The following is a 27,778-nucleotide window of genomic DNA, read 5'->3' as shown; positions in this document are numbered from 1 at the left end:
GGTATCAGGTACCCATTTTTCAGGCTCCAATTCTGTATTTGGAGGGTCACAATTCCAGGAGAGTAGTTTATTTGTAGATGTTCTTTTCTTTTTCTTCATACACATACAGTTTTCATGTATATACATAGAGTATTTTGACAGTCAGCTCCCACATCTGTTCAAACCACACATCTCTGAAGAATCAAATGTTAACTTGAAACTCAGCAAGCACAAAAACTGAGAGAATGGTATTTTTGTCCTGTTCTGATACATCCCAAGAAGACTGATGCTGACTGATGAATCCTAAGACGAAGAGCCTGAGTGTTAGGCACAAACCCCTGACTGATGGTACTTGTGGCAGGGTAGCTTTTGTGCCTTTAAAAAGACATGATACTACTGCTAAATAACCACTGCCTCCTCTCCTTCATGCTGCACTGAGGATTCTTCGGAGAAGCAAAAAGTTACTCAGAACAAATAGTGAGAGAAAACTCAGACCATTGTATGAGAGGTTTGCTGTAGAGCTTGGACATCCTTCGGTGGGAATGGGCATGAATATTTTATAGATGTTGACTAGATTCCTGAAAGGAAATTGGCTGAATGCACAAAATCTTGAGGCCTATGCCATGTGTCTCTTCATTTGTCTGAGATGTATTCTACCCTATTTCCACTGGAGTTTTATGCATTTCTTTAGAAATAGTGCATCCTTAGGAGAACTTTTTAGCAGCTTTTTCAAAAACAGTTTCCTGCCCCAAGGGTCCTGTTAGCCACCTTAGACCCACAGCTCATCAAGGTCAAAGGAATGGACCTCTTAGGACTTGAAGGGTAGAGTCTTGTATTGGTGCCTGTCTGCCTTGTTGTGCTTGAGCATAAATGAAGGTGAATTTGTCTTCTGATATAATTCAGAATATCTCTTATAAATTGCCCCTGGCTGCATTAGCCTCTCTGATGGATCTCTGCAGCACAGTAGTACACTGGCTCTTCTTTTTCTTTGGTGATGTCCTCCATACCAAGGGCAAATAAAAAATATGTAGACCTCCCTGCTTGTTGCTGTAAGGCTGCATGGTTGGTTGATGTGTGGCCTAAACGTCCTTGTGTAGAGCATTGACATGTGAACTGTGCTCAGAATAAGCCAGTGCGTTGGTTCTTTTCCTCTATATTGGTAAAGGGAAGATTTCATTCCAAGAATGAACAGAGGGAATGCTGCTGCTGTGCATACCTGGGAGAGAGATGGACTAGGAATAATACCTGGTACTTTAACATCAGAATTATGTTTGCTTGCAGACTGCTAAAAGCTGCATAAGTAGTCTGCCATCATTTAAGTGGTGTACATAGCAGAGAGGAGAGCAAGAACACCACCAGATTGCCATAGGTTTGGTTTCACAGCATACTGAATCCAGGAGATGACCTTCAGTTATCATCAGTGTGATATCCCTGGATATACAGTGTGCCAAGGCTTACTTCCGTTGTTTTATTTCAGGTTTGTTCTCGGTGATACCGGATGTGGAATAACATGTGGTCAGTCACAGCCTGTTAGATTAATAAAAATGTTAGCAAATGCAATTACAGAGCCTGCGTGACAGAGACCCTTGTGCTAACAAACACAGTAGTTCTTGTGCAGAACAGTTTGGATGTGGGGAAGGGAGGATAAGTGCAATGATAAAATGATATGAAATATAGGAGGGGAAAATGGTGGATTCAGCTATGAATCTGGACATAGGACAGTAGTTTTCAAACACGTTTCTCTTCAGGCTTATCTTCAAGGCTTCAGGCTTATCATCTTTCTGCCATTGACATCAAGTTATGCATATTTTTGTTGTTGTTTTTCTTTTGTTGTTTTTTTTTCCTTTTTTAATATAAATACTGTGGTTTCATGTGTGTGAAAATGCATTTCCCTACTGATAGAGCACCAAGGAGTCTTGCAGGGGACTGCAAAGAACTTATAAAAATCCCATTTGATGGATGAAGCTATAAAAGAGTATGCAGAGGTTAGGACTGGAGCTTAATGATTCCTGCTTTTCCTCTCGTGCTCTTGAAGAGATGCTGTGGTTCCAGGAAGAGCAAAGAGGAGCAGTCCTAGCCCTCAGAGAATGCTTGGGGCTTCAGCTGTATCTGGCCTGAACAGTGCAAGAAGAAAGATTGAGGAAGCTCCACTTCCTCTTCTGCTGTCCCTCTCCACCTCTTTAGGGAATCAGATATGATTTATTGTCTTCCCTGGGATTGCCTTCACCTCACCTCCAGATGCCATTCAACCTTTGGCAAGCCCTGGTGTGCCAGCAGGTTGCTTCAGCTGAACACTGGCAAATGACCACAAGCTGTAGCTGGGGTGTATCTGGGCTTCTGACACCCTTTTCCTTCCAATCATAGGTTTTAAAGAGGGGTTTGGTTTTGGAGCTGCTGATTCCAGATCACATCTGTGTTGATGGCTTTATTCACATCAGATACCGCACATGAGTTGTGTCCTGACTGCCCGATGTCAGGGATGTCACTGTAGACAGGAGAGCAGGTAGTGATTCTTCAGGACATTTGACTTTTAAACTTCCTCAGCATCGCCTTGCTTTAGAAGATCACCGCTTCAGAGATTGATTGCTCCTATTGCTGCCCTTTCAGAAGGGCAACCTGCAGCGCTGCAGGGCTGCCTCTGCAGCCACCAGCAGAAAGTTGCAGGGCTTCACAGATGATCAATATGGAAAAACCTGTGTGTTCATCTCTTTACGTTCTGTGAAACTTCCCATTTTACCATTCAAGCAGAGCTCAGCACAAGTGGAGGAGTCACACAGTTTCAACAGGAAGACAAAACTGATAATGTTCTTTTCTGACTGAGCTTTTTCAATCTTCAGAGTCCTTTTTCATTGTCTAATGCTTCTTTGAAATCAGAAAGCTAAACTGAATGAACGGTTAATAGGATCCTTTCCCGTTTTCACTGTAAAGCTGTAATGTCTTACTCATCCAAAACACCCTTGTAATTTTCTGCTTTCAGATTCTTCTTTCTACCCCTCCAAATTCAGCAGATACTTTTGACTTCTTGCCATAGGACTACTTATTCCCCTCTGCAGGATATTGCTGTGGGGCTTGTTAGAGGTGGTCTCACACACCAGTTTCTGGGGGTGGAAATCAAAATTGGAAATGTTTTTTTGTGCTTCATTAAAAACTTGATGTTCTCCCTTGCCACAACATTGCACAGCAAACATTGGATTAGAAACCTTAGTGTGCTGTACTGTTCCAGTGCTTGTGTGTCTAGAAAAGAATGGGTTTTCTTAAGTCAATGTTGACTAAGTGACTGGACTACTCTTTGGTATGGGAGGGAAGTTTTCCATTTGCTTTGAACTGACATAATGGAGATTTCGTTTGTGGGGAGTTTATTTTTATTTTTATATTTTCCTCCAGAGCATAAGAACGGCTGAACTGGTTCAGATCAAATGGCTGCCTAGTGCATAGTGCCTTGCTGCTGAGACAGGTCAAAAATAAGAGGAACACTAGGAACACAGGGAAGTGCTTCCCCCTGTATATTCTCCATGTTTCCAGCAGCTCACAGGTTACCTGAGCCAGAGGCAGTATCTTTGTGTTTAGTAGCTGTTGATGGATATTTTTTTTTCTTCATTTTTTTTTAATGACCTTCTCAGCTTCATTAATTACCTCCTGGATCTCTCAATCATCTCTATCGGTTGAAGCCAGTTTTCAGATCCAGGACAGATTTTCCACAGACCTCCAGAAGTTGCTCCCTGAAGTCACCTGCATGACATCAAGCAACTTCTGTCTTGGAAACAATTGAGATTTGTTGCCTGTTGCTTCTTTAGACATTTGAAATGGTAAGGTTATGTGTAATGGAAAGCAAACCATGAATCTGTGGAGGTGTGGGAATTTGCAGTGCTGGTTTCTGACAGAGATCCTGGCCAAGGGGCAGGACATCCAGAATGATAGCCATAGTCTTCTCAAAGCCAAGCTTCAATGCTGCCATAATTCATCATTCTTTTGAATGGCACTGCTACCTCCTCATCACCCCCTGCCAGCTGGTGTAATTGTCTGCCTGTCCATACTCCAAATGTAGCTATTGCTTTCTTGTCCACTTTAGGTACATAGGGATGTTGCCAGTGCTTTGCAGGGTAAGCAGTTTTGAAGGCAGAAGTGTTGCTCATGTGCCACACAAAGAAATACTGAGGTGAGAAAGGGTGTGATGTGTAGTGAATGTCCTTCAGATAACCTACCTACTATTTTGCTTTCAGAAGTTATACACTGAGGTGTCCAAAAAGAAGAGAATGAAATGGGAACTAGTCACAGCTCTGGAAGAAACAGAAACAGTCCTGGTGATTTTTAACATTGTATTGAGGACAGCGGAGCTCCTTGATGTTGCATTTTAAGATCTGAAGAAAATACATGTTAACAAAACATCTGAACTTATGTATTTAAAGCAAAAGCCTAATTACAGTAGGTGATTTTCACACTGTGTCACTTAACTTAAGTTCTTAGAGATCTCACATGAGAAGTGTAGATATTCACCAGTTCTGCAAATCAGTACGTAATTCAGTAGGTACATACAGCCAGCTCTGTTAAGGCAAAGGTGCTTAATTAGACCTCATTAATACTGATGACTTGGTTTCAAAAAAATATTTTTCTGTTGTTGAAAACCAGCTTCTTTGGGGTGATCATTCCTGAATGTTTAAAACAGATTTTGAGTTTGAAATGCTTATCAATAAGTATTAGTAACTCTGGGTATGGAAAGGCTTCTTCTCTCTGCATCTGTGAAATTTCTTTGGAAAGTAATAGAATGCCCTTGCTTACACAAGTTTCTGGTGGAGGAAAGAGCTACAACTGTAAGTACATGTGGCTTAAGCATAAGATTAACCTACTGATCAGCTACATTTTTTAAAACTTGATGAAAGAACTCATGAAATGTCTTTTCTTATGTATTTCATTGCAGATAATGTTCATGACTCAAGCTGTGAAGCTTAATAGTATACAACGTGGGATCAGAAATTAAATTGACTTCCCTTATCTGTTCAGATGTAGAGCCCACATATCTCTGTGTCTGGGAATGGTAAAAATGTGCACATGGATAAGCTCCATCAATTTTTGAAAGATAAACTCCTCAAATATGAGTTTACAGTGTGGAAATCTTGCCCACCAATGTCCTTCATTTTCAGCATAGTCTGTATGAGGAGGATTAAGTCAGTGTGCATCCTCTCAGGGTTCAAAGATGCTTCATAGAAGGCAGAATTCCTTGCTGCTAGTTGCAAGCAGCATAAACTCCACCTCTTTGAGCCCTGTCCTGCATCTAAGATGCTGGAAATGCTTTCCCTGACTTAAGCATGAGTCAGATAAAGTATTCGATCCATATTAACTTCACATCTTTATTTCTTTAATATAGACACCTGGTTTTGCTTCAAAGCCTCCAAGGGCTGTATAGGCACCACACTGAAGTGGGGAACAGTCACCCAGGCCAATATAATTATACTGGACCCAGGAGGAATTGTGATAAAGGATTTTTTCATTGGCGAGACCATGCCTAAACCTCCCACAAAAAACGTGGGGGAATCTCTAAAGCTGCTCTGTGTGCACATTAAAGATGTCCTATAAAAGCACTGCATAGTCCAAACTGATGCCATGTTTACATATTTCAGAAGAAAGAGCAATTTGGTCTCTTCCAGCCAAAGAGATGCTGTAATTGCAGTCATGGGAATAGATAGGGTTCAGCAGTAGCAGTCATTTTTCCCCTTCTTGGTAGCTGGTGCAGTGCAGTGTTTTGACTTTCAGCCTGGGAACAGAGCTGATAACAATGATGTTTTGGTTTGGCCAAGGACTTTGGGAGCCTCACGCTCTGCCAGGGAGGAGGGGAAGCCAGGAGGAAGCAGAGACAGGACACCTGACCCAAACTGACCAAAGAGGTATTCCATACCACAGCACGTCATGCCCAGGATGTAACTGGGAGTTAGTCGGAAGGGCTGGGAGACTGCAGGGTTGGAGGAGGTATCGGTCGGTGCTTGGTTGGGCTGGGGGGGGCGAGTGGACTAGATACTTGCCCATACTGTCCCACATGCCCTGCCACTCATGACTGTCCAGCCTTGGGGAAAATCTCTTGGTCTCCTTATATTGTTGTCTAACCCCAGACAAGACCCAAACCTGACTCTGCTTAACTTTTGAGATCAGACAAAATGGTGATGGGTAGAACACAGCCTGTGTGTGTGCCAACATGCTGATCCCCATCACAATCAGCAGGCAGGTCCCAAGGATACCCAAAGGCCATTCAAAACCTTCAGAACTCTCAGAGGATGCTGCTGTACTTGTCACTGGGGCTGGTGTAGCTGCTGTGTTTGTCACTGGGGCTGGTGTAGCTGCTGTGCTTGCCGGCCCTCCCACCACCAGCTTCTCTTTTCCTGAGTCCAGCTCTTCCTCCTCTGCCTTGCTGGGAAATGCTGCGTGGTCTCCTGCATCCTCCTGGGGCTCGGCGGGCGGCTTCCGGGGGATGCTCTCGGCCGTCGCGGGGCTCGGCTCGGCCGCGGGGCTCGGCTCCTCCGCGGGGCTCGGCTCGGCCGCGGGGCTCGGCTCCCCCACCGCCTTATCCCGCTGCTCGGCAGCCCCTTCCTTCTGCTCCTCGACCGCCCCGACCTCCTCCACCGGCAGCCGTCCCCGCGCGGCCTCCGGCCCCGCTCCCGCCGCCGCTTGGTCCCCGGGGCCGCTCTCCCGGGCCGGTTCGGCTGCCGCCGGCTCCCGGGGCCGCTCCCCCTCAGTTCCCCGCAGCCTCATGAAGATGGAGAGTAGGGTGAGGGCCAGGACGGTGAAGAGCAGCCGGACGGCCAGGTACAAGTCCACGGCCACGTCCTTCCCGCCCTTCTGCTGGAGCCCACCCGTATTGCAAGCCATTGCCATAAAGCACAGTGAGACAAGGACCTTAGCCCAAGCCCCACACTTGATAAACACTAACACAGCAAATACCGGCTCTACGTAAGTTACAACGGTCTGAAGCTGTGAGATCAACAAGAACAACTCTGAGAGCCAATAAATCAGCATTGTGACGAGTGACTATTAATCCAGTCAAATCTGTCGTTATCTCAACCCCTCGTGCCCCACGTTGGGCGCCAAAAAGAACTGTCGTGGTTTAAATCCCAGTCGTCCAGGCATTCTAGAAGTCATCATGGACTGGCCAGAGGGCAAAGATTTCGGAATGTCACCAGAGGAGGAGGTGATGCGCGCTGAAGAGGCCCCACCATATAATAAACTGTCAGAAAGTGAGCGAACGAATTACCTGACTGGGTTTAAACCACGACAAGGAGAATGATTTTTCTGCAGGCTGAGGTTCTGGTCCCTCTCCTGCAGGTACAGCTGTACCCGGCTACTGAGCCGGTGCATTTCAGTTCTTGGCATAAAATGCCTTTCAGTAGAGGTGAGCACTTTCGAGGCTGCTCCTAACAACAATGCAAACTCACCTGAAGGCAGAATCAGGCAATGGTAAGTGCATCAAGAGCCTAATTGTGAGGGCCTCCATATATGTACATAAAGCCCTCTTTTAGCAGTGTCTATAGGACACCTCCTTCTGGGTGTGATGGGACAGAGCTGCCTCCTCTAGGTTACCTTTTTTCAGCTGTGGTATGGACAAGGAGCAGATGCACTTGGGTGATAAGTGTTTGGAGGTGCCTTCACCCCTCCCTCCAAAATAAGTAGAAGTTGGGAGTGGTTATGCATTCACTGGAAAAAGAATGTGAACAGGAGTGAAAAGAGTAGCTATAAGATGTAATTTCTTTCTTGACATGCCAGTTGTCTTTTACATTTTTATCTTGCAAATGGTCAGGAAAGGCATGGCTACCTTGGGAAAACAGTGGCAGGTGAGCATCAGGTGAGTACCGTGGTATTTGCCATATCTTTCTATGATGGATAAATCAGATATCAGGGTCCTTAAGGCCATTCTCAAAAGTATTTGTCGTTTAATAGCTCATGATAAAAATCACATTCGCATCCCCCAGAAGTTTCATTTTACTCTGAATAGGTATTTCAGCTCAGGATAGGGTGGGGAGGTGGACTCCTAAATTGTGTGCACCAATTAAGAAAGACTCAGGCCCTCTAAGAAGGGGTGCCCCCATTCCAGGGTGGGCCAGACATCTCCCTTGTTTCACTGGCTGGCTGGAAAGAGGCTTCTGCACAATGCTCCTATTTATGTGCTTCATGGGTGGGGAGCAACCACGGGTGAGGGTAAAGCCTCTTAGCTGGAGTCTAAGGGGACAAAGGGAGCTTTGTATGCAGGTTGGCAGGGAGACTCCTCTCCTGTTCACTGGGGGAGGTGGCTCTTGCTAGGGACATGTGGCTGAAATCCTTCCATGGTGCAACTGGAGGAGAGGAGGGCTGAGCTGCAGCAGGTAGCAATTCCTTTTACATTTCACAGCTAGAAAGTAGTGGTTGTTCAGTCTAAATTCCAGGTAAATGAATCATGGAATACCGTAAATTCTCTCTTAGGAGACAGGCCTCTGCTTTCAGATGTTTTTGAGCCTATTCAAGCAACTTCAGGCTATACTTCCTATAGCAATGGGCTGAATCGGTGCCCTCCTTCCTCACTGCTTCAGAGGGATGTTGGTTTTGATGGTTTTAAGTTTAAATTCAATACAGCATCAACCTCATCAATCACAGTATGAAGACAGACCCTGTCCCAGGCTTTATCTTTGCTTTTTGCACTTCTCCAAGACATAGGAGGGGAAAAAAAGCTGCTAAATGCTTCTAGGTAATAGAACTGAGACTCAGAATTTGAAACTGGACTAGGTGTCAGAGATGGAAGTCTGAATCTGAAAAGGCAGACTTTCTGACTTGTTTGATTTGCTAGTTCTGCTGTTCTGTTTGCTTTTGATGGATCACATTTTTATAATGATTTTATTTCGCTACTATTTTATACAAATACGAAAGGGAAATATATTAGGAAATCTAATGTGTTTGTATTTGCATTTGTATAAATAACTCTTTCGCAAGCTATTTGTTAGTTATTTCTACTGTAGAGCATCAAGGGATAAAAAAGAGTTACAAGGGATAAAAAAGAGTGTAGATGTTCCTAAGACAGCACTAAAAAAAACCCTCAGCCTAAAAGGCACATGCCATATCCACAGTCCATTATTTAGTATTTGAAGTCCATACACATAAGGATAGTAGTACAAGAAGGCAAGCTTAACAGAAAGCATCAGTTTAGCATACAGTTTGAAACATGCAATACTGACAGCTTCTACAGCACTGGTGAGTCAGCTGCATAAGGGTAAAAGATCTGTGATCTTACTGTCAGCAATGGCAGATGAAGACCTGCTAGAGAAGGTCCTGAAAATATTCATGGAGCTGACTCTCACTGTTTTTTTGTTGCTTTTTTGTTTGTTTTTTTTTTGGTTTTTTTTTTTAATGATGACCTTTAGTTTGTAAAAGGATGTGGAAAACAAGTGAGTCACCATTTTCCAGCGGCAAGTGTAATGTGATAATTCTGTCTCTTAATGTGTTTTTTCCTGGGTGCCTTTGTCCAAATGACTTCCAGGCTGAACTGTGTGGTTAATTAGTTATGTACAACAAAGCTCTTTCACGGTGAGAGTAGACTGGTTTTGTGTGTTCCATTTTATGGATTATGTTGTTGTCTTTAAACTAAAGATTTGGGAAGAGCAGGTTTTAAGTTCTTTCCTACAGGCTGATAAAGAACAGAAGGCCACAGGCAGCTTTCTCAATTGCTATAACAGCTCACTTGTGCTTTCCTGATCTTCCCTTGACATTTACCTTTGCAAAAGATACTGGACATAGTCAAAGTATAGTCTCTGATCTACGCCAAAATGAGTGAATCTCCTCTGCGATCAATTCCTATGCAGTTTGAAAACCATAATTGGGCCCTGGCATAGCTTAAAACTCAGCACTGTTTACTGACTTCCTCATTTTGATTTTGGAACATTACATTTCTATCATTGGGGTCTGTTGCCGTGTCAAACAATAACGCCATTTACTCTGACACACACGTCAGAGCCACAGGTGGAAAAATGTAACTTGCACATTATGAAAACAGATCAAAGTCTGACTTCCTTATGTGTAATAGGACTCCATGACTGCTAGCACTGACCTCTAAAGCATTATAGACAGTACAAATACCTCATACAGCCGCTAGGAAGTATCTCTATTGCATGACAACATATTGGGGGCAGAAAACAACGGCCAGAAATGTTTACATATCATCAATTCCCTTTATTTTTGTATTTTCAAAGCAACATGCATCTTATTTCTAGCTCTGCTCCTCACTTTGCTCCTGGAACACACCTGTAGGATAGAGGCCAATTTTATACTAAAATTAGAGGCAACCGGAATTTTTTCCTACCTAAGGTAAACAAGCACAATTTGACTTTTCAGTTGTGATAGATGCAAAGTGACATATATATATATCATAAACACCCAATTACTGGACTTCCTTTAATGCAAAACTCTTGATAGCACTCTTCTTGAACAGCAATAGTTACACCTTTTTTTTTTTAAGAGGCAGTCTAATGATCTAAGTAGTCAGTCTTGGATATGACCATCTCTCTGGGAATGACTTGTGGGAGCATTTTCCTAGTCAATTTTAGTGTACAGTCACCCAGATGAGCTCAAACAACCTATGGTAGCAGTTCATGTGCACATAATCTGTTCTGGTGGGTCAGCAGTGAGAGTATATAGTGACTTCAGGCAAGCTTAGTGAAGGATGTCTTCAACTCATACAGTGTCTCCTCCTGTTGTTTTTACATGTATTTCCAGGATGCTGAAAGAATTTCTAAGCAAATTTGTTACTAGCATTATGGCTGTTGGATATCCAACTTAGAATCATAGAATCATAGAATAGTTAGGGTTGGAAATGACCTTAAGATCATCTGGTTCCAACCCCCTGACATGGGCAGGAACAACTCTCACTAAAGCATGTCACCCAAAGCTCTGTCCAGCCTGGCCTTGAACTGTGAATCCACCAGGGATGGAGCATTCACAACCTCCCTGGGCAACCCATTCCAGTGCCTCAGAACCCTCACAGTAAAGAACTTCTTTTTTATGTCCAATCTAAACTTCCCCTGTTTAAGTTTTAACCTGTTACCCCTTGTCCTATCACTACAGTCCCTAATGAAGAGTTCATAAGCAGCATCCCTATAGCCCCCCTTCAGATACTGGAAGGCTGCTATGAGGTCTCCACGCAGCCTTCTCTTCTCCAGGCTGAACAGCCTCAACTTCCTCAGCCTGTCTTCATATGGGAGGTGCTCCAGCTCCCTGATCATCCTCGTGGCCCTCCTCTGGACTTGTTCCAACAGTTCTATGTCCCTTTTTATGTTGAGGACACCAGAACTGTACACAATACTCCAGGTGAGGTCTCACAAGAGCAGAGTAGAGGGGCAGGATCACCTCCTTCGACCTGCTGGTCACGCTCCTTTTGATGCAGCCCAGGATACGGTTGGCTTTCTGGGCTGCGAGCGCACACTGAAGCTGGCTCATGTTCATTTTCTCATCAACCAACACCCCCAAGTCCTTCTCCGCAGGGCTGCTTTGAATCTCTTCTCTGCCCAACATGTAACTGTGCCTGGGATTGCTCTGACCCAGGTGTAGAACCTTGCACTTGGCATGGTTAAACTTCATGAGGTTGGCATCAGCCCACCTCACAAGTGTGTCAAGGTCCCTCTGGATGGCATTCCTTCCCTCCAGCATATCAACCGAACCACACAGCTTGGTGTCATCGGCAAACTTGCTGAGGGCGCACTCAATCCCACTGTCCGTGTCAGTGACAAAGGTGTTGAACAAGACCAGTTCCAACACCGATCCCTGAGGGGCACCACCTGTTACTGGTCTCCAGCTGGACATTGAGCCATTGACCACAACTATTTGTGTGTGGCCATCCAGCCAGTTCTTTATCCACCGAGTGGTCCATCCATCAAATTGATGTCTCTCCAATTTAGAGACAAGGATGTCATGCGGGACAGTGTCGAACGCTTTGCACAAGTCCAGGGAGATGACATCAACTGCTCTACCCCTGTCCATCAGTTCTGTAGCCTCATCATAGAAGGCCACCAAATTGGTCAGGCAGGATTTCCCCTTAGTGAAGCCATGCTGGCTGTCACCAAGCACCTTGTTGTTTTTCAGGCTTCCAGAGGGGGCCTACATTGTCCCTAGTCTGTCTTTTATTTGCAGTGTACCTATAGAATCCCTTCCTGTTATCTTTAACATCCCTAGCCAAGTTTAATTCTAAATGGTCCTTAGCGTTCCCAACCTGGTCCCTAGTTTCTCGGACAACATCCCTGTATTCTTCCCAGGCCAGTTGGTGGCATTTATAAATTCAGTGGCTCTCCTGTTTCAAAATCACATTGAATAAAGGAGAGGCACTGTCAGAATAAATGATTATAGCTGTGAATTATTTGAAAAGGAAAATGTAGATAGGGTGGAAGTTGACAAAGATGGAATCCATCTGAACAGAAACAGTCTTTTTCAAAGGACAATTGAGAAGTGGTAGGATTTCAAATAATGAAAGGAGCAGTAATTTCAGATAGAACCAAGTAGGAACTATTTTGGAAATACTGCTGAGGCTGGTTGAACTTTGTGCGTAAGTGGTTTGCTGGGATGGATGATTTTCATCAGGCCATAGCAGTGTCCTTGCTGGGATAACAAGAGGCAGCAGACTGTTCAAGCAGGTAGAGGAGCAGGCACACCACAGATAGCCCAAAGGCTGCTGGGGTGGAGCTGAGCTGTAAAAATAAAGCAGCCCACCCAAAACCCCAGTGGTGTCAGCAGCTTAACTTCGTCAGCTCTTTGGCTTCTGAAGAATGCACTTCAGAAAGCCACTGTGCCAAGCTAAGTGCAAACATTATTTCATTAAACATGCTCTGCTTCTTTTACGCACACAGAGAGAGGAACACAACTCTAATCAACTAAATTGAACGGCAGACTGGGAAAGCAAAAAGGGAAAAAGAAGCTGGTGAAATTTCTGGGGTTTAGCATTTGAAGGGAAATCTGGTGCCCTGGGCAGGTGGAGAGGCATTATGGTGGGCATGTTTATGTTTTGTTCAGCAATCAGTGCATGGCTGTATTCTCAGAAGTCACAGTTAATGATCTGGGGAAAAATGCAATATATCATTTACATGCCAGCTGTACTTCCTTGTTTGTCACTTTTCAGCAGAAAGCCATTGCCCTGTTTTATTTTCTATCACTTCTATAAGATGATAGAGACTGGGGTTGTATGGAGGAAGAATTGGATGAAAAGATTATAAGGTAAAATTTCCATGTTTGATATAAGAAAGCATCTTCCCAGTCACCAGAAACCTCCATCTACAGCTTCTCTAGGAGTGTTTTTCTTTAAAAAGATGTTTTCAAGATTGATTGGTATCAGGTGTGCAGTGCCATGTGATTCGAGCGTTACCATGGTGACCACTCTTTTAGATAGGATGTCAGAGAGTATAATTGCACCTAAAAAATCCCATGTGCAGTGTGATAACCTGCACAGAGATAAGATGTAGCCTCACTCAGACCTAGGTCTGTCTGTGTGAATTTTGCTGATTTATGGCTGCATGCCATTGAAAATGGGATACTGATGTTTGGGGGAGATTTCTCTCCTCTCTCCTTTTCTGTCTGACAAATAGATAGGATTAGCTCTACAGTATAGGAGGAAAGACTTAAGCCCTTCCGACCACCATCTCTCCCCACCATTCTCCTTTTGAATCTATGGCTCTTTCTGTGTTGCACACTAGCAGATACACCTGACTGGTGCTCTGCTGATGCCCGTGTGACTCTACTTGTGTCTACCTTCATGCTAGGGCATGTGAAATAAGGTATTTTACTGCTTTACTGGCATCTGCTGGACAGTGGTGAGCCCATAATGCTTTCTCTGCTTTTGGCAAATCTCTGACCAGTGATTAGAATTAAATTACCCTTCAAAATGCTGCTTGCTCACTCTTTGTATTTCATGGGTCTTAATGCTGCAAGCACACATTTGCCTTTTTACAGTGTAGCTGCCAATAATGTTAAAGTCTGCATGGCTAGGTGCACAAGTTAATTGGCCCCTCTGTCCATACACTGCTTACATCTGTACTAAGGTAGTTTGACCTTTTGGCTACCACATCCTGTTTTCATGTGTTTCTGCTTCAAGCTAGGTAAGTTGTAGTTGACATAAAAAGCAGTAACCTGCTAAAGGTTATTAGCTTGGATTCTGCATCGGTAAGGAAAAGAGAAAAGTTGTAAGGAGTGGAGAAACTATAACGTGGGTTCAAGGTCAAGAGGCAAGGGCTGAAGGAGCAGTAGAGTTAGAGGGTACTGTGCTTTCCTGGCCCAATTCCTCTACCCCAGCTACCGCTGCTCAGCAACAGCAAGGAGCTCCATGCTCAGCCTCCCATGGCTGCCCTTAGCAGGATGGTATGATCGGCAACAGGAATCCTGGTTTTGATGACTTGCTATGTCTTTTCACTATTGATCTCCTCAGAGGGCCTGGGTTCAAGGCCACGGCAGTACAATAGACCTACAAGAACGTGTGTCAGTGTATCAGACTGTGTCAGGCAGGAGATTGGATGTCAGGGAAAGGTCTACTGTTAGGAAAGAAAATTTCCCTTATGACAGAAACCTATCTGATGAAGTCTTGCACATTCCTGAAATTTTAATAGGGCTGGATCCTTTAAGTTGCTAAATAACTTCAGATCTCCCCGCTATCTGTAGAAGTCAACAGTACTCAGTACTCTTAAGAGTTCAGATTAGAAACTTGAACTGGGACCTGTTGTGTCCTAGTGGTCTTTCATAAGGCTGCAACTGCTATTTTGAAAGGTGAAATTAGAAAATAAGATTAAATAGGTAATTATGGCCCAGTTGTACAGAGTGCATGAGTTTTTAAGCATGCAACTATGAAAATTAGACACCTGATTGAGTATTCCTATGTGCTGGAGCTATGCAGTACAATTGTTTATAGTGCTAAAACTTGAAGTTAAAGTGGCATTTGATGGTATATTGCACTTCAGTTTATTGATTTGACATTATTCCCTGTTGTATTTTACTTGTCTTTTGCTAGAGGGCTCTAATACAATTAATAAATGGAACATAGGCAGATAGTTAAAGATGAGTCCAGTTAGCAGTCCTTTAAGTCAACTTTGTCATGTCCCCACTGTATTAAATACGTGCCCTTTGACTGTGCTGAGAGTTTTTCAGAAGCCAGAGTTACTCCAGTGGTCAAATTCTTAAACTGGATTTTCCAATTGACTTTTAATGATATTCATGAATGAATGTGATATCAAGGAGCTATAAGGAACATTTCCAAATACAGAAACAACTAAAACAGACCCTAATAGAGGCATTGAGCAATTTGAAAAATTGAATATTAAAAGCAGATAAAGAATAAAAGAAGTCAGACTTTGTACAGCATAGAGCACAAACACTGACATGGAGACTGATTGATAGAATGATGAGCCAGGAGCATCTGTCCTTTCAAAAAACCTGTTTGTTAATAAATAATAACCACATCAATTTGCTGCTTTTTATCTAAATGTATAAATAAGACTGGAAAATGCCAGCCAAAACTACTACATGCAGGAAAGTCAAACACGGAGTTGTTTGGCATAAAAGTGAGGTTCCACAGCTGGTTCCTTACTTGAGAAAACTGTGACACAGGGAGTGACTTAAGTTATGAATTAGTGCCTTATTCTTTGCATGTTTACTTCTGTTTCCCTGATTTCTTGCCTCTCTTTGGGGAAGGGCTTTCCTTTTGATTTTGCTCCGTTCTTTAAGTGACAGAAACACACAACAGAAAACCATCTGGAAACCAGACTCAGTGCCAGGCCAGCCCTTTTCAGAATAAAATAGCTGATTTTTGATGCGTGATTTGGAGTACCACATGCTCTGCTCTACACGTCTCACAGCCAAACTGGATACCTGTCACCATGCCAAAAGATGGAGGCTCCTAGAATACAGAGTCCTGCTGGATCAGTTGATAGTTCCCCATCTTTTCCACACCTGTCAGGGTGAGCTGTTCAGCCAGAAGTCTCTTGTGACCATCTTTATCCTGCTTTGTGCATTGCCTGCAACAAGCTAAACATTACTTGCCAAGCATACTAGGCTGTACTCCTTAAACCATGTATGGAAGACTGTCCAGTTTCACTCCTGCCTTATTAAAAGTTTGTCAGGGAAGGAATATTTCCCTGTGAGGAGAGGCTGAGGGACCGGGGCATGTTAAGTTTGGAGAAGACTTTGGGAGGACCTAAGAGCAGCCTTCCCATATAAGGTGTACCTGAGAAGATGCAGTCAGGCTCCTTACAGAATTGCACAGCAGGAGAACAAGAGACTATGGTCATGGACTAGAACAGAGCGGATGTGAACCTGAGGTAAGGAAAAGCCTTTTCTTTGTGAGGACAGTCAAGCCCTGGCACAGATTGCCCAGAGGGGTTGTGGAGTCTCTGTCCTTGGAGATATTCAGAAGCTGACTGGACAAATCCCTGAGTAGTGTGGTCTGAACCAATTACTGATTTGAGCAGGAGGTTGGAGCAGATGACCTCCTGAGGTCACTTACAGCCTGAATTATTCTAGGATTTCATATCACTGAGTTTTCTGCCTTGCTTTATCCTCTGCTTCTGGCTCTGTACCAGACACCTCCTGGCTACGTAGCTTGTCCCACTCTCAGAGGCCTACAGATAATGCAGGACATCACTGCTGTTCTCCACCCAGTGAGCCCTGACATGATGAAAAGTGTGCTGGTATTGGGATATTGACAAACTCCTGTTTTGTCAAAACCCTACCTTGTTTGGGAGTTGCTTAGGCAGGACTTGTAGGCAGCTGTTCCATCAGGAAAATGTTTGCTTTTTTTCATGCCACCATCCATTTTATTTAGAATGATGTTCTGTCATCTTTAACATTGCTGCTCCTCTGGAAGCTAGTATTTAATTTCTCAAAATGATGCCTGGCAGGAAGCCACAGCAATAATTAGCAGGAAGGTGGAACTGCATTCCAACAAACACTTTGCTGAGGTAGTTTAGTATAAGAGCTTCAGCAAATGAAGAAATAATATTGTCTAGTGTTCAAGCCTCAAATAAGTTCAAAGAACTTGTATTCAGGGTCCAAAATAAAGTGGAGCAATTTCTGGGAGCAGGAGCAAGAAATGAGCCAAAGACATAAGATACATGTTCATTTAGGCAGAAAGACAGATGGAATTTAAAAAAAAAAAAAAAAGCCCCATACAGCAAAACAGTGCTAACTGATTGGCAAGAGACTAAGAGACTGACTGACTGACTGACTGACTTCCTGCATCAGGAAAGTATAAGCCATTTTTCACACCCAGTCATCACCTTGGCTGATTCTTTACCTGAGTTCAAACCTGTGCCAGCCTATCCCTGTGGCCTTGTAACTCTGCTTGGTGAGGAAGATCGTTCTGATCAATGCAGGAAGTGTAAGCCACTGATTTCCACCTGACTACCTCATCCATTTACTCCCATCTGAACAGAATAACTTCGTTAACTTTTCACTGTTAAAGGAGTGATGCTCCGTTTTTTAGGAGGCAGAAATTTTACAATATCCTTAAATTTGTGCTTGACATTCTGAAGCAAGCATCAGCTGGTTGTGGCCTCTGAGAAACCACCAGAGTCCGCTTCCCCCAAGACCTTGCCTCATGTCTCATGTACCCCATCTGTTCATATTCAGCAAAGTCAAGTAGGATTCCTTTGATTTAATTAGATTTTTTAGTTGTCCCAGAAGCAGTGACACTAATTCATTTTCATATGCAGAACTCTTTTTTTAGAAGTCTAAACAGAATAAAGTTGAACTAGTTTGTACTCTTCCTAATTATGTTACTTGTTCCCTTCGCCTCCTCAGATGACTTTGAGAAAAACAGCAGCAGAGTCAGAATCTACACAGAATGGGCAGACACAAAGACATCATCTAAAATGTCCCCATGAATAGTCTGAAATAATGACTTACTAGTAAATGCGAAATAAAATTAGGCAAACTGCAGACTTGACTTTTTTTAAATTAAAGAGACTAAAATAACAGATTTCTAATCTAGATCAGTGGCAATTGTCTAAAATCATGATAAAGTAAAGTATACAACAAGGACACTTCTTTCTGGGCCACTGTTAAATGTTTGATTTTGCATTTTTTTCCCCAAAAATGTTACTTTTGGACTTGAAATTTACAAGGTTGGCTGACAGTAAGGAGAGCAAAGAGACTCTCCTGAAAAACAGGGCTTCGGGATGACAGCAAGGAAGGATCATCAGTTTGTCTATCAAAAGCAACATTCATGTTGCCTTGACAACTGGGCAACACTGGTAGCAGTTGCTGAATTCACCAACTTCAAATTCATTTAATTACTTGGGGTGTGCCTGAGCAAGGATGGCTTTCTATTTGGTGAGAGCAACAAAACAGGAGGCCTTTTCTGACATATGATGTAATATGTGTTTGCGTCAGTTCAGACTTGACTATGTGATGATCAGCTCTTGACCTCAGTGCAGCTTGTGAGTGTTCAGGGACTGAGGTGGTAGTAGGAGACACACAGGTGGCAGAAACAATAAACAGAAACTGCCTTCTCAGAGTTTCCAAAATAATTACATAATTATCTTCTCTTTATTTTGGACATGTTAGCAGTCTGTTTTTCTCAAGTACTGTATGCCTGACAGCTTGTACTGACCGCCTTTATTTTGTTCGTGATTCTAACTCCAGTATTGCTGACGAACTAATGTATGCCATGCATTTGTATGTCACCAAAGGCTGGCAAGAAGCATAATTTTTTTTCCTGAGTAGTTGGATTAAAACTGTCTAAAAAATCTTTCCAGAGTAAATTATCACTGTTTGGTGTATGCAACTAATATGTATAATTGAAAGCTGACCCTTCAACTTTATTTTAATCCTGTTCCTTTCTTTGTAGGTGTGGTAACTCCTCACTGGCAGGGACAAGTTCTAATAATCTTTCCCCTAGGGAGATAGGAAAAGTCAAACTTCTAGTGGCAGTGAGTCAACATAGCATGTAACAACAGAGGCAATTACAAGTATTCTTTCATCAGATTAGCAGGTCTGGGTGGTGACTGATCTCATTTACTTTCAGTTGCAAGAAACATGTAAATGTACTAAGATGTTTTGCAACTGTTGTCTCCAAGAGAACAGCATCTTAATGGGGTCCTCTTTAGTGCTTGCTTTATCACTATGTAATGTAATATTAGCAATGCAAGGAATATATTATTTCAGAGAAATATTCTGCAGTTCTTTGCAGCATGGTTGATGTTTTTAGTGTCAAGTCTTAAATAAATATACAGTGTTTTGGTTTAATTTTGTGTTAGTTTTACTCATTTGGTTTAATCCCTCTCTAACAGCTAAGTGCTGTGGACACTTTTTATCTGGGCAGTTAGGAGGTAATTAGAGAAGAGGACAGGTAAGAATTAATGGTTTGTGGGAACAAAATGAGCAGTCATTATGATACTCTGCACAAAATGTGGAAGTTGTGAATATTGGACTGATTTCAAGGCCTCTTTCTTCTTGTATAAGAAATAGTTACTTGCATAAATAATAGAAGCAGTCTTTAGGTTTCAAGCATAATATTTTTCCTCTGTGTTTCAAGTGGTGACCTGACTAATGCCAGTCCTGACCCCCAGCTTCTGTGACATACTTTTTTTCCCTCTCAAAGAAAGCGCTGTATTAGAGCTTAAAGTGTAAAGGCTAAAGCAAAACTTGCATTAACGCAAAAAGAGCAGAGTTTTAGTTACAGTACTTCTTCACAGTGAAAAGTGCTGTGGCTCAACTTAATCTCTTCTCCAGGGGTTAAAATATTCACATCGGAGACAGCAGCTAAAGGCAGTTTTTTCTCACATCACTAGGTATACGCTTCTGGTCATGTTTTCAAAAGGAGGAATGAACCCTGTCTGGTGATTTGAAGGAGTCGCTTCAGAGGGAATGATTTCATCAGCTGAAGTGAGCGATGAGTAGGTGCAGGTGCTCCCTGGGAACCCAGAGCAAGTCTGTGAAGGGTAGGATCCCTAGGCATGCCCTCCTCACAGGTTAGTTTGTTAGTTCCAGCTGGTTCTCCTTTCTGGTATGAAATTGGTAGGTGGAAGCAGTTTTCTGAAGCATCCAACTTGGTAGAGGAAACTTTGACATCTAGCTCTACAGTTTGGCTTCTTTCTGAATCGCAGGCCTGCAAATTGCCCTAAGCAAAGGTGTCATGGCACATGTCTTCTTGGCTGAAGAATGAACATAAATCTGTGCCCAGATGCTATGAAGAATTGTGGTGTGTGGTACAAGAGGAGGCAAGATAAGGTCCAGGAACAGTAGAGGGCCATCATCATGACAATCCACAAGAAGCTTGATTTTGCAAAGGGCTGCTTGCAGTAGGCTTGACTCCATCTTTATTCACTTTAGAGGAAAGTGGGTTTTATCAGCTGTAGTATGGCCCTGAACAGTTCCATATGCAGTGAAGTTTAGGGAAGTTTCTTTTCCTCCCTAGTCATTTCACCTTAACGGCTACAGCAAGAGCATTTAGACAAAAAAGAATCTGGATGACATATGTCCTCAGACATCAATGTACATGTGGGGGTATCCCATATAATTACGTGCAAATTACAATGTGAATTATGTCCACAATACCAATAACCTGAAATGCCTTTATATTCATCTTGTAAATTTAAGGGCATTCTAGACAACTGAGCTTCTAAATGCATTAAACTGAAGGTGAGAAGACTTTTTTCATCTGTTAAAAAAAGAATAAACAAAACTCTTTACTGTAGACAAAATGCGTAAGTAAAAGTCTTAGCAATATTATTTTGAAAATAAATTTCTTGAAATGAGAAATGCAAAAATGATTTCTTGATAAACAATGACATGCTAGAATAGACTTTCCACAACCCAAACATTATGTTGAGAGGTTCGGAATACTCTCAGTGCTGCAAGACCAATAAAGTTTATCTTGAGTTTACAGCAAATAATCTGTCCTTACATATGTAATGGGCAAACTTTCCCTAAAGCATCCTGCTGCCTATTTGGAAGCTCTTAGATCATTAGTTTATCTGCACCAAGCCACTTGCCAAACTTATAAATATGAAAGTCTGTTTGCTGAGTCACAGTTTTGGAAGCTGCAGTAGCAGTTCAGAAAAATCTACCCTTTAGCTGGTAGAAATCCTGGAGAGCTGCAAACATATATAATATATATGCTTTTGAACTTTAAAATACAAAAGGGAGAACTTGTGACAGACCTTTTGTATGTCCATGTTGTTTTCTTCCTGTCTCAGCAGTTAGGTAACTGTAAAGCAGCGAAAGTCAATACATAAAATGTCAGGTTTGAAAGGGGGGGTGTGCAAAGAAAGCATTTTAGGCTAAGAATGTGGTTCAGAGCACTGACTGTACAAACAGTTTGTCCAGTAATATCAGCGGAAGCAAAAGCATGGTTTTTGGTCTTTGGTAAGCAACAGATTTGGAATAAGAGAGCATTTTAACTTGACATAACATTCACAATTTTATGTTTCCCTGCTGATACTAGGCATGATTTATTGAATAGAGGGGGAATAGAATGACAGGAAATGTGCTGGAAAGGGGCTAATGGGGCTCTAGCCATTGAATTACCCCAGCTGGGTTGTGTGTGTGCATCAGCATTGTGGCAACCACATACTTCCTTTCTGCTACTGCAGCACAGGTAGGTGTGACCCTGGCAACCTATTTTTTGTCCCCCTTTATTCTCTTCAGAACCTGCTCCTTAATTAGAAACCCATTCTTGCTTTGCCTTGCCAACTATACTTGTAAAATAAATTAGGCATATCTTGTAAGCAATGGCCAAGGACAGTTATGTAGTTGAAGTTTCTTCTGGATAGTGTTAATTAAGCAAAACCAATAAAATAGGCATAATTGACAAGCACAAGAAGAAAACTAATTTTACAGAGTGGTAAAAGCTCCAGGGAAGACTGCAGTTTTTCCTGTGAATTTATGCTCTCTATTCTATCAGCTACTGTTGCAGAAATATTGAGGTGGAGGTTGAGAAGTGGTACAATTTATTTTGCAGTATTCTGAAATTCAGTAATCTCTCCATGACAAACCACTATCTACTTCAAAATACTGATCTTTATATTATTATTATAACTGTATGGAGCAACATTTTTATAACTAGTACCTATGGAGCAGATAGGGTTCTATGAACCCTTCGCAACATTTGCATGGGGTTTCGTAAGTATTACTGCTTAATATGAAAGTGCAGAGGGAATAATGTTCATCCAAGAGAGAATATGGGGAAGAAAATGTTATACTTGGCAAGTGCTGAATTGTTTAATAGATCAGAGTAGGCGTTAATGTAGCTTCATACTATACCCAAATAAATACATTAAGTGATTTGAAGGGTAACTTAACCGTTTAAAAAAATGGTTTCCTTTTTTTTCCTTTCTTTTTATGTCTAGGTTAAACATTTGAGTATGACACCATACAAAAAAAAAAGGAATATTTATCTAGGCAAATTAATGTCTATTTCTGCTACCTGACTTTATGATCCCACTGACATCCACTGAAATGTCCCATCTGAAAGGTTTACAGCAAGACCCCTCTCTCAGTTGCCCCACTGTACATCTGGGGGAACCTAACTCCTGTGGGATTGCTCTAGATTTGCAGGAGTTGAGTTTTTTACACAGCTTAGGGTCCTCTACACTAGAGGAAACCTATGCAGTGGTAAATAAAACCCCACCTTCCCCTAGTCTCCACCCTTGAAAAATGTCAGGTGGAGACTACATCTTGACAACGTTGAGTCATTTCCTCAACTGAGAAGTTAATCTTTCTTCAGTGTTCCTTTCCCTTTTTATCCCTGCTGATGTACTTGGCTCATAAGAAGCTCTTTTTGTTTGTATGGCTTCAAATTGTTTAAGCCTTTCTGATTTTTGAAAGCAAGGAGGCTTTTCCACTGGCTGTTTGCTTCTCTAGTAATTGTGTGATGGCACGTTATTTTTGAGGCAACAGTGGAAGCCAGAGCTGCTGGCACCTTCCTGGATGTTCCTCCCTGTGATTGACTACAGATCAAGTGGTGGCTTTCTTCTGTAGCTCACACCCAGCCCCTCTTCAAGAAAAGCCATGTTGCGGGACTGAAGTCATACCTGAACCATGAATTTTAAGGTACTTAAGCATTTGGGGGGACAGAATTGGGCAGATTGACCAAAAACTATACTAGATGACCTAATTCCCTGCAGGTTGGTCAGTGCTCCATGCAAATCAGCTGACAGCTAACACAAAATGAAGTATGTTATTTCCAGGCAGCTTTCTTGTCTGTTGTGAAGCTCTGTGTGTATAGATGCTGAAATATTAACTCTGTTGTAGACATTTGCTTAAAATGTGGTGTGGAAGTATTATTTATCTCATGACAGTGTGGAGGTTCTTATGCCGTTGTTACGTGTTATCACTTTGGATCGCTGACTGCCATTGAAGGGACACAGCTTGCTTTCTTACCAGCTGGCCAGGCAACAGTTGCACCTTTGGGGTGACTGTAGCACCACTGCCTGTGCAGAGAGATTTGCCCTGGTTTACAGGAGGATGGAGACTTCATTTATAATGTAGTTGTTAAGAACTTATTTTTGTACCAGAAATGCCCTGAACAGAAAGGCTGAAGTCCAGAAGTCTGAATGTAAGGCATATGCTCCTTTGTAGTCTGTTTATTTAAGTGTATTCAAGTTTTGTTTCCCTTTTGGCAACAGTTCAGCTTTCCTTTGGCTTTAGCCAAAGTTCTGCTTTAGCCAGCTGAAAGCCAGCCACTGAGATCACATTCTAGTTGTTCCTGGGTGTCTCTGGTGTTCATCAGCCCCTTTTTGCTGTCTTGTAAGTAGCTTTTCTCTTATGCTCTCCTTTGATGTATTCTACCAGTTGTGTTCTCTACCACTTTTAGGCCGTTTTTAAAACGTTTTTACAGGTTCCATTGGCATCTATGATTACTGATGAACTTTAGTTAGAGATGTGCTTGTCTGTATGCTGCTTTTGACAAACTAAGCAAATAGAGAAGTTCCCCTTTATTTGTTTGAGCCTTGCCAGTGTTTTCCTGCTCATTGGGCTTTTACACACTCTGAAAGTTGTCTTTTGTCTTTCTAGGCTCTGCTTTGAAACACTAGGGTAAGCATCTTGTTTGGTATAATAAATGTGGTTAGATTAAAAAAAAAGGCTCTAGATTATATGTTCTAATTTTGTTCTCTGGCTGTGACTTAGGGAGTGGTCAGTGGTTAGGGAGTTTTCTGCTGAGAAATACAGAAATGGGTTCTGTTTCTCTGTGGTTGCATCTCTTCCTTCTTCAAAAAGGAAGAGGGATTAATCATCTGGTGAAACCATTCATGTGGCCTCTCAAATGCAGATTGTCAAGTCGGTCCTCTAGAGACATCCATATCAGCCAGGTTTCTGGAGCTCCCTGTGACCAGGAGGAGTTTAAGATGAAGCACTGGATACAAACAGCTGTGAACTGAGCCCAAAGAATTGCATGTGCTTGGACCTGGCCATCACACAGTCCGCACAAATTTGAAGCACTCTTCACAGTTTAGGGAGGAGTGCTAAAATTTCCAAGGCAGAAACAAATCTTGATTTTTCATGTTTTTTTACCTGGCAGAATAAATGAGCAGGGCTTTTGTGGAGGGTTATTTGCAGAGATTTATTTTCTGTCAGCTCTCTCCTAAACCTCTGTTTCACAAAACAAATCTGTAGTGGTTTTGTTGATGTTCTCAGGAAAAGATTGTGACTCATAATTTCAAAATTAATATAGCATACAGGTCTGTTTGGTGAAAGGTTATGTCTTTTCATCTGCAGTCAAGAAAATTCAGAATTATTTCACCTTTTTTTTGAGAAAACCACAAGATACAAATAAAAACATCCTTTCAACTGCTCATTTTAAAGTGAACCATAAAAATGTAACAGAGAATACCAGAGAAAAATGTTTCCCATGGTGCCTTTAGTCTTTTGAAGCTCTTCAAGAACAAGAAGTCATCTACAGAAAGAGTCCCCTGAAATCACACCATCTGCAGTTCTCCAACCAGTTTCATGTAAGACTCTAGGGGGGAGGTATAGGCTGTACTCATCTCCAGTGTTGAGTGGAATATAGAAAAAGGGAATCCACCATCTCTAAGGGTATGTGCTCATAAGGAAAGCATGGCAAGCATTCTTCTTATTTTTACTTTTTGAAGATACAGCTCTTGGTGCAGAAGTAAATGCCAGTACATAAAACAAAGAGTAAATGTTTTGAGTAGTACAACAACATCTGCATAACCTCCCAAAGATCTGCACTTGTAAGTCAGTATAATTTCCAGGTTTTTGTTTTTGAAATGCTCAAGTCCATACCTCCACCAATAAAATTCCATGGAGTTTTCATTAAGCAGTGCAATTAGTTCTGTGTGTTTCTGGGAAAGATGCATCTTTGTAGAATGTATCCTCCAAAATGGTCTCTGTGTTGGTTTCAATCTGTCTAGAAATGGAAGGTGTGAGGTTGCAAGAAAATTCACTCAGTGATAATGCCTGTCTATTTTTCTCCTTCTCTCCTTTTCTGTGCTTAATAAGACAAAATGGAGGGGGAGACTCCACTTCAGAGAAATTTGCACAGGAATTAAAAAAAAAGAAAAAGAGAGATTAATTTACACTGCTGGTGTCAGGCTGTAAGATGATTATGCTGGCAAAGCTAAAAAAGGAACACTCATAGCTCATGGACATTTTGGAAGAGGTCATTAGCTTAGCAGATAGGAAAAAATGAGTTTTGAGCATTCAGCAGTTCCTGAATTCACACAGTATGTTACACAGGTATGTGTACCCACTGGCCAGATGCTGTGGAAGCTGCAAAATTCTAAGAGAAACTTGTGAGAGTGGTGTTTCCAATTAAACATAAAATCTGAAGGCTACAAATTGTCAGCACTGAACAATAATATGTAACCAACTGAAAACAGGTTCTTTTGGGAGCCTCATTCCTCTGCATCAGAGTGCCTTCAGCAAGAGAGTGAAATGGCAGATGTGATAAACTCCCCTTCTCTTAGTTGCCTTGCTCATTCTTCTGTCTTCCTGTGGGAAGGTTCATGTGTGGTGCTGCCTGGGGAAAGAGCCTCTGTGAGGACAGTGTAGGCTCTTGCTGTGGTCCTCCTGTGGGGCAGGGTGGAAGATGCCGGTTAGGGAGGAGGGCACTGGCACTTCCTGTGTAGAGTGAGAGTGTCCTGGCTGTGTGTGTGAATTTGGTGTGTAGAAGGGCAGAGAAAGAGGAGGGAAGGTGTTTGCTGCCGTAAGAGGGGTGGCAGTACTGGTGCTGCATCTTTCAAGGGAAGAGAGGGAGGAGTTGAGTTGAAGGATGCCCCATCTGCAAGGCAGCAGTTGGCAGGCTCTCTCTTGCCTGGGCCTTTTAAAAAGTTCCTGTTAAAACTGATGTGATTCAGGAACATGATAGTTCCAACAGACCCCTGCACAGTGGAAGTGCAGATTCCTTTACAATGGAAAAACAGTTTTCAGTAGGAACATCCTATCCAATTCTGCTCCAAAGGAAAGCAAAATAAAAACGGTGCTCAGACAGATCTTACTTTTTGCTTTTGATGCTCCATGTGGAAGAATGGCTCTGATCTGGCATGTCGAAGTTAAATCCACCTCTCACTCAAAATATAGCAGACTAAATGATATATTTAAAATAATAAAGACAAGGAAAAAGAAAGATGGTTGTTAAAACTTTTAAAACAAAAAGATTCAGTATGTGGACCTCCCAACCAATGTTGTTTGTATGACAAATAGGAACAAGATTTGATAGCTTTCTTACATTTTAGTTTCCATCCCTCCACTTTTCCTTAAATGTCAATGGTCCATGTAGATTAACAAAGTTACATAAAAGTTCTATGCCTAGTGCCATTCCAGCTAAAATAGCTTGAGGGTCCAGCTGTACTCCATTCAAGTAATTTGTGAAAAGCACACTTTGCCTTTCTACTCTTTCATCTTTTAAATGGTCCTGGTTTTTTTTCACAGCCTAATTATCATTTGGGATATAAGTACAGTCTTACTTGGTCCTTATTTGAAGCACTTGATCCAGGTGTTTTGATAGCAGGGCATCTTTTCTGAAAGATAATTTACCAAAATGGAAAAGACTTTTTTAAAGCCATCTGCCTTAATTAGAGATCATTTTAATTGAATTAATTTAAAATACATTAATTTAGCTGAGTGGAAAGTATATGACTGCCAGCCCAGTACATGCCTTAGAAATGACTGTTTGGTGTTTGTTCTTGAGTAACAGATAAGCTATAATATTTGGAGGTGGGGTTTTGCATTTAGGGATTACTTTTTTGAGAGACAATAATTTCCCCCAATTGCCAGATAAGCTCAGGGAGACAATAAAATAATTTCCTTTGTACATTTCACTAGAATTTTGATGGAAATATATCTGTTTTACTGAACTAGTCTGTAACCATGAAGCTTTACAATAGAAAGGTCGTTTTAATGTCCTAGGCTAAGGGCATTGGAGGGTAATAGAAATGATTCATACTTTCATAAAATAGAAGTATATTGAAAGGCTAAAGAAATTAAACTAAATGAATCCCAGGTGTAATTCTACTGACTTGTTTAGGCTTATAACTAGTATGAATTTCACCTATTAGGCCTATTCTCATAGGAAAAAGAGACACTCTGAAATAGCAGGAAAGTCAGGGGGGTTTATAAATCACTGTGATCAATGGAATCCTTTCAGCTGAGATGCAGAGGAAACAAACGGAGCCATCTAAAAATGGGAAGGTGTGAGTAAGCGTAGTACTGCAGATAAACCCTTCACCTGAATTAATCCAAAGTAAGTTGCAAGGAAAAAGTTATGAATGTGTACTGCGGCTAATCATATAGCCTATTTGTTTGCATCATTTGTTTGCAATCAAGAGATTGTGGGTTTGGGGTTATTTTTTTTCTTTTTCATTTATTT

The 27,778-nt window shown here is 42.0% G+C and overlaps 1 protein-coding gene and 1 long non-coding RNA gene across 9 annotated transcripts in view; one reads left to right on the top strand and one right to left on the bottom strand.

Moving 5' to 3' along the window:
* PKIB (cAMP-dependent protein kinase inhibitor beta) overlaps positions 1-27,778 on the top strand; it is a 56,063-nt gene that overhangs the window by 14,041 nt on the left and 14,244 nt on the right. The window contains exon 2 of one of the 8 annotated variants that reach the window (XM_057409506.1): positions 3,648-3,785. The exons of 3 other annotated variants lie outside the window; for them this stretch is intronic. The gene's annotated coding sequence lies outside the window, so the exon portion shown is untranslated. Of the gene's footprint in view, positions 1-3,647; positions 3,786-8,297; positions 8,322-13,087; positions 13,183-22,766; positions 23,002-23,568; positions 23,698-27,778 lie in introns of those variants that run through there. 4 more of the 8 variants (XM_057409550.1, XM_057409515.1, XM_057409559.1 and 1 more) reach the window with 4 other exon arrangements.
* Positions 9,382-21,376, bottom strand: LOC130599253 (uncharacterized). Its single transcript, XR_008972198.1, has 3 exons — positions 21,111-21,376; positions 18,759-18,843; positions 9,382-10,227 (listed from the first exon to the last, which is right to left on the bottom strand). It is a non-coding gene; the product is annotated as an uncharacterized LOC130599253 (long non-coding RNA).

This window comes from Pezoporus wallicus, unplaced genomic scaffold, assembly GCF_028554395.1.
Source record: "Pezoporus wallicus isolate ANWC-B61680 ecotype Strahan unplaced genomic scaffold, APGP_CSIRO_Pwel_v1 contig_3817, whole genome shotgun sequence".
NCBI lineage: Eukaryota > Metazoa > Chordata > Aves > Psittaciformes > Psittacidae > Pezoporus > Pezoporus wallicus.
Note: the sequence above shows the minus strand (reverse complement) of the source record. Positions and strands in the feature narration are given on the sequence as shown.